The sequence below is a fragment of the Octopus bimaculoides genome, chromosome 7 (assembly GCF_046866305.1).
Source record: "Octopus bimaculoides isolate indiv1 chromosome 7, ASM4686630v1, whole genome shotgun sequence".
NCBI lineage: Eukaryota > Metazoa > Mollusca > Cephalopoda > Octopoda > Octopodidae > Octopus > Octopus bimaculoides.
In genome coordinates, this window is record NC_142934.1 from 14,963,458 (window position 1) to 14,969,457 (window position 6,000).

Here is a 6,000-nt window from a genome sequence, read left to right on the forward strand (position 1 = left end):
TTGTTATTAATATTGTTATTAATATTGTTATTAATATTGTTATTAATATTGTTATTAATATTGTTATTAATATTGTTATTAATAGCAACATCTTTCAAATTATTCAAATTGACAAACGTATTTAATCGTTTAAATGTAATTCATTTTGTGGTTTGAGCTTTGCTGCAGAATTGAATTTTTTTTTCTTTTTCTCTTGCGTTTATTTATTTTCTGTTTCGTACGTCCATGATCGATTTTTCTAATAGGGCACTTTTTTCTCTACTGAGAAATACATCTTGAATTAGTTGTAAACAGAAGGAGAAAATATACTTATGTCCAAAATGACAGACCTTACATCACCACAACCACCTTCGGCGTAGGGGACGACAGCCAAAGCCTTCCAGGATGTTTCTTATTGAAAATTGGCCAAGACTGAATATTTTTCATTCAGTTGTACATGGTAAATTGCTCTGAATCCTCGAGGAATTTTGGAACACGTCCCTACACTGTGAATGCAATAATAAGAATTGTAATATTCACAACAACAAAGGCAATTACAAGAACGACAAAAATGACAAGAACAACAAAAATAAAAAACAACATTAATGATGAAACATATAAAGAGAATTGAAGAAACTTCACAAAAGAAACTAAATGTCAAAACACGCACACTCTCTCTCTTTCTCCCTCTCATACACACACAAACATACACACACACATATGTATGTATATATATATATATATATATATATATATATATAAGCGAATATATATATATATATATATATATGTATATATACGTATATATACATAAATACATATATATATATATATATATATATATATATATATATATAAGCGAATATATATATATATATACGTATATATACATAAATACATATATATATATATATATATATATGTATTTAAGCGAATATATATAGATATATAGATATATACGTATATATACATACATACCTATATATATATATATATATGTATGTATGTATGTATGTATATATATAAATGTCTATGTGTGTATGTATATAGAAGTGCATATGCATATGTATGTGTATTGTGCATATATATATACGTGCGTGTATGTACGCGCACGCACGTCTAGTGTACGTGTACGTGAGATTGCGATGATATTGATTATCGCATTTTAAGTTTTTATTTTCGCTCCAGAAAAATAATCAAATCTAATTTGGTCTGTATGAATTTTTTTTTCTCAGCGAAAATTAGGATCATATAGAATCGATTGATATAACCATTTTCAAGCGAATGCAAATAAAGAATAGTCTTTAATATCATTTTCAGAGCCACAAAATCCATATTGAAGTCTCTATCTCCAGTTTTGTACTGTTAGTGAAGTAAAGATATAAGTTATAGGATACTAGTCTATTGAAGTGTGATATTTCTCTGGAGAAGGAAAGAAAGGGGCGTCAAGTGAGTACTACTCGTAGTTCTTTCATACTCTAAGCACAAGGCCCTAAATTTGGGGGAGAGGGGACCAGTCGAATAGATCAACCCCAGTACGCAAATGGTACTTATTTTATCGAAAGGATGGAAGGCAAAGTCGACATCGGTGGAATTTGAACTCAGAACGTAAAGACAGACGAAACACCGCTAAGCGTTTCGCCTAGCGTGCTAACGTTTCTGCCAGCTCGTCGCATAAGAGTACTACACGTAGTATGTGACTACTACTCTTCGTCTAGATACTTATAAATTTTAGTGTTGAACTGGGTCGTCGGATGAGCCTCTTCGTTGTCGTTTCATAAGCTGCAGAAGGTAGAAAAATTCTCAAGTTACTCATAGTTCATGTATGCGATTCTGTGATACATATATATATAGGTGTCTGTGTGCGCGCGTGTGTGTGCGTATGTGTGTGTACAGACGTGCATGTATATATATATTTATATATACATACATACATACATACGTGCATATATATTTATATGTGCATATATACACGCATAAAGGAATTTGCATAGACATATACAGATGCACGTGTATTTATTTGTATATCTATATCTATATTAATACACACACACAAATATAAACGCATACACATATCGGTGTATATACAAAATAATAGAATCACCTTAAAATTTCAAACAAATTTATTTTAATATGAGGTAGGACCACCTTTGGCAGTGATCATAGCTTGAATTCTACGAGGTATGGATTCGTACAAAGTTCAAATTGTTTCCAAAGGAATGTTTGTCCATTCTCCAGTTCTTGTAGTGATGATGGTAGAGGATATCGACTCCTTATTTGTTTTTCTAAAATGCGTCATAAATGTTCAATAATATTGAGATCTGGGGACTGTGGTGGCCAGATAAGATGTCTAACTTCACTAGAATGTCCCTCGGGCCATTCAGTAACAACTTTAGCTGTGTGAATTGGTGCACTATCATCCTGAAAGATTGCGTTTCTCTCCGGAAACAGTTCCGTAACCATACGATGAATTTGATTAGATAAAATGCTTAAATAGTCTTGACTATTAATTCTGCCATGAAGGGAAACCATTAGGCCGGCGTATTTCCAAGATATAGCCCCTCAGATCATCACAGATCCTCCTCCATGTTTAACAGTTGGAAGAAGGCAGTCTGGGTCAAATGCTTCTTTTGGCTGTACATGGTGGTCGAAAATAAGGTAAAGGATGACTCATCCGAGAAAATAAAATTATTCCATTGCTCTCGGGAACAATTCTGTAGGGTTTTACTCCGCTCTAAACACTTTGCAACGTTTGTTTTGAAAGTAGTGGTTTTCTGATTGCAGACTTCCCGTGAAATCCGGCTTTGTGCAGCTCTCGGCGGACAGTTTTTGTGGAAACTGAGTTCTCGGGGTGGTCATTAAGCTCTGCAGTAATTTTGGGAGCTCTACTTTTGTGATCCTTTCTAACAATTCGCGTAAGAGTTCAACGGTCTCTATCTGAAAGTGTTGGTTTTCTTCTGGAGTTTTGTTTCAACGAGGAGTTTTTCCCCTCTTTCTCAAAGGCTGTCATTACTTTTGAGACTGAACTTCTTGATACACCAAACATTTCGGCTGTTTTCGTTACGCTAGCGCCTTCCATACGAGCACCAACAATTTGACCTCTTTGAAAGTCCGACAGATCTGTCATTTTAATGAATTTAATTACCTTTTTCTGACGATATCTGAAAAGAAACAACAATTTAAGCAAAATATATTAAACAACACTAATAATAAATAAAAATAAACATAAAAATAAACAAGCTTTTGACTGTTTTTATAGATATTTCAAAATTATGATGCTAAGATGCTAGGTGCTTCCATTACTTTGTACGACCCCTGTTTATATGTAAATATCAATATGTATACACACGCATGTATGTATGCAGCAATAGTGTTTTCTAAAATAAACCGGAGGTCATCCACAATAAATTTTTTTATCTAAATGCTCTCGTATCTGGCATTTCATACGGAAATGATTCTAGTCAGTATTTTATAGCTTCGATTTTATAATTATCTGGAGTGTTGCCAGGTTCACATCAAATGTGATACTATAGGTCTGTTCGTATACTCTAGTAGGAATATCATTTATGAATCTCTGTACGTGCTTGTGGAAAAACTTTAGCACAATGTCTAGGAATTTACTTAAACGATGTTCTTCGCAAAGTGGGCCTGCTTAAATAGGTTTTCGTTTTACCTACAATGTGGTGACGGTACTTTCACACAATTAATTAATTAATTTTTGATTTTCCACATGTTTCATTAATTAGTTTACACTTAAGTATTTTAGATAGTCCTTAGAAGTTCTTATTTTTATTTGAAGTTTGTCAGGTAATACAATGTAACTAATTTTTTGTTTTAATTTTCTTTTTTTTTTTTTGCCTTTAGTCAGAAATTGTTATTTCCTATTTGCTTCTATCTAGAAATCAAAGAAAATCACTACTTATCCCTTAAAACTTTGCTTTTGTGACCTGGACATCAATGTTTTGGAACTGACATATTTTCCATTAAATTTCAGACAGACTCAGTGCTGAGTTGCTGAAGCAGAAATATTGTTATACCAAATATTCTGCTCAATACCATAGGTTTGCTTGTTAGTTACTTGACCGTAACCACTTGAGTATGTCCCTTAGTGGCTGACAATATGTGCATCTTTGATCACGATCAAGAGTAGTGGTGGAGCATCACAACCATGCGTTGGGAGGAATTCTTTGGGCGTTTGAATAAATGTAAAAGCAAAGTTTGAAAGGAATATTAACCATTTTTCATTCATTCTAGGGGTAAGCATATAACAGTTGCTACCCAAACATAAAATCGTGTTTACATAATGTAATTTAGTGCTTTATCGGTTAATAAATTTCAATATATGTTAGTTGTAAGTTCCGTAATTTTTCACAGGATTGTAATTTTTGTTCTCTTCATAGAATACATTGTAGCATATTCAATACAATATTCTCGTAATATTCTGTATCTATGACAACAACTGAACGTCTTCTGATTTCCTTAATGATTGCATTTTTACCAAATTGTTAGGGGATCCATTGTAGTGCAAAAAAAAAAAAATGTTTTTCGGTTTTGCTATAGGAAACTTCGAAATATACGCACAGAATTTATCAAGAGCTGTATTTCTTCCTATGAATATATGTCGTGTGTGTGTGTGTGTGTGTGTGTGTGTGTGTGTGTACGTATGTATAGATGGATGTAAAGATTTGTGTGAATGTGTGTATACATACATACATACATACATACATACATACATACATACATACATATATATATATATATATATACATATATATATATATATATATATATATATATATATATATATATTTATATATATATATATATATATATATATAGGCGCAGGGAAGAAGGTGTAGTAAGAAGCTTGTTTCCTGACCACATGGTTTCGAGTTCAGTCCCACTGTGTGGCATCTTGAGCAAGTGTCTTCTACTATAGCTTCGGGCCGACGAAACCATTGTGAGTGGATTTGGTAGACGGAAACTGAAAGAAGCCCGTCATATGAATATATATATGTATGTATGTATGTATGTATGTATGTATGTATGTATGTATGTATGTGTGTGTGTGTGTGCTTGTGTGTGTGTATCTGACCCCCACCATCGCTTGACAACCGATAACTAAGCCGTTACTTAGCAGCTCGGCTTAAGAGACCGATAGAATAAGTGCTAGGCTTACAAAGAATAAGTCCTGGGGGCGAGTTTTTCGATTAAAGCTGGTGCTCCAGCATGGTCGCAGTCAAATGACTGAAACAAGTAAAAGAACGAAAGAATATATGTATATCCATTATGACTTATTTAATGTATGTGTGTGTGCATGTATATATGTATGGATGGATGGATGGAAGGTTGGATGGATGGAAGGATGTAAGGATGTATAGATCTTTGGAAGGATGTAAAGATGTGTGTATGTGTGGTGTGATTGTGCGCGCGCATGCTTGCGTGCATGTGTGTGCGCATATATATATATATATATATATATATATACACACCCCACGCAGGCACGCGCGCGCACACACCCACATCCTTACATCTATCCAAACATATATATATCCTTCCATACATCCATCCGTCCATCCATACACACACACACACACACACACACACACACATATATATATATATCCGTTATGGTTTTGTATTCGGTATTAAATGGGTTTTGTAATTATACTGTTGTTATGCTGGCCCACCTCTTGCAGCGTTTTCAGTTTCAGTCGATCTTAGTGACCCCATTACTTATTTCACTCCAGTATTTATTTTATCGATCTCTATTTTACTGATTGGCTCAGTTACCATCATAATTCAGCAGAGTTCTTGTTTTAATTGCTGCCGTTCTCTCACACACAAGCTCATAAGCACATACTCGTACTCAGCCTAAAACACACCAGAGGCAAAGACATTCTCGCACACGCACATAATAGACACCCACTCACACACAAACATCGTTCCCCTCTCTCTCTTCTCCTCACTCTCTCTTCTCCTCACTCTCTCTTCTCCTCACTCTCTCTTCTCCTCACTCTC

The 6,000-nt window shown here is 34.2% G+C and overlaps 1 protein-coding gene across 1 annotated transcript in view; it reads left to right on the forward strand.

Annotated features, from left to right (window-relative positions):
- The window catches only part of LOC106867387 (glutamate receptor ionotropic, NMDA 3A), a 556,650-nt gene that overhangs the window by 403,943 nt on the left and 146,707 nt on the right, over positions 1–6,000 (forward strand). The window lies entirely within an intron of this gene.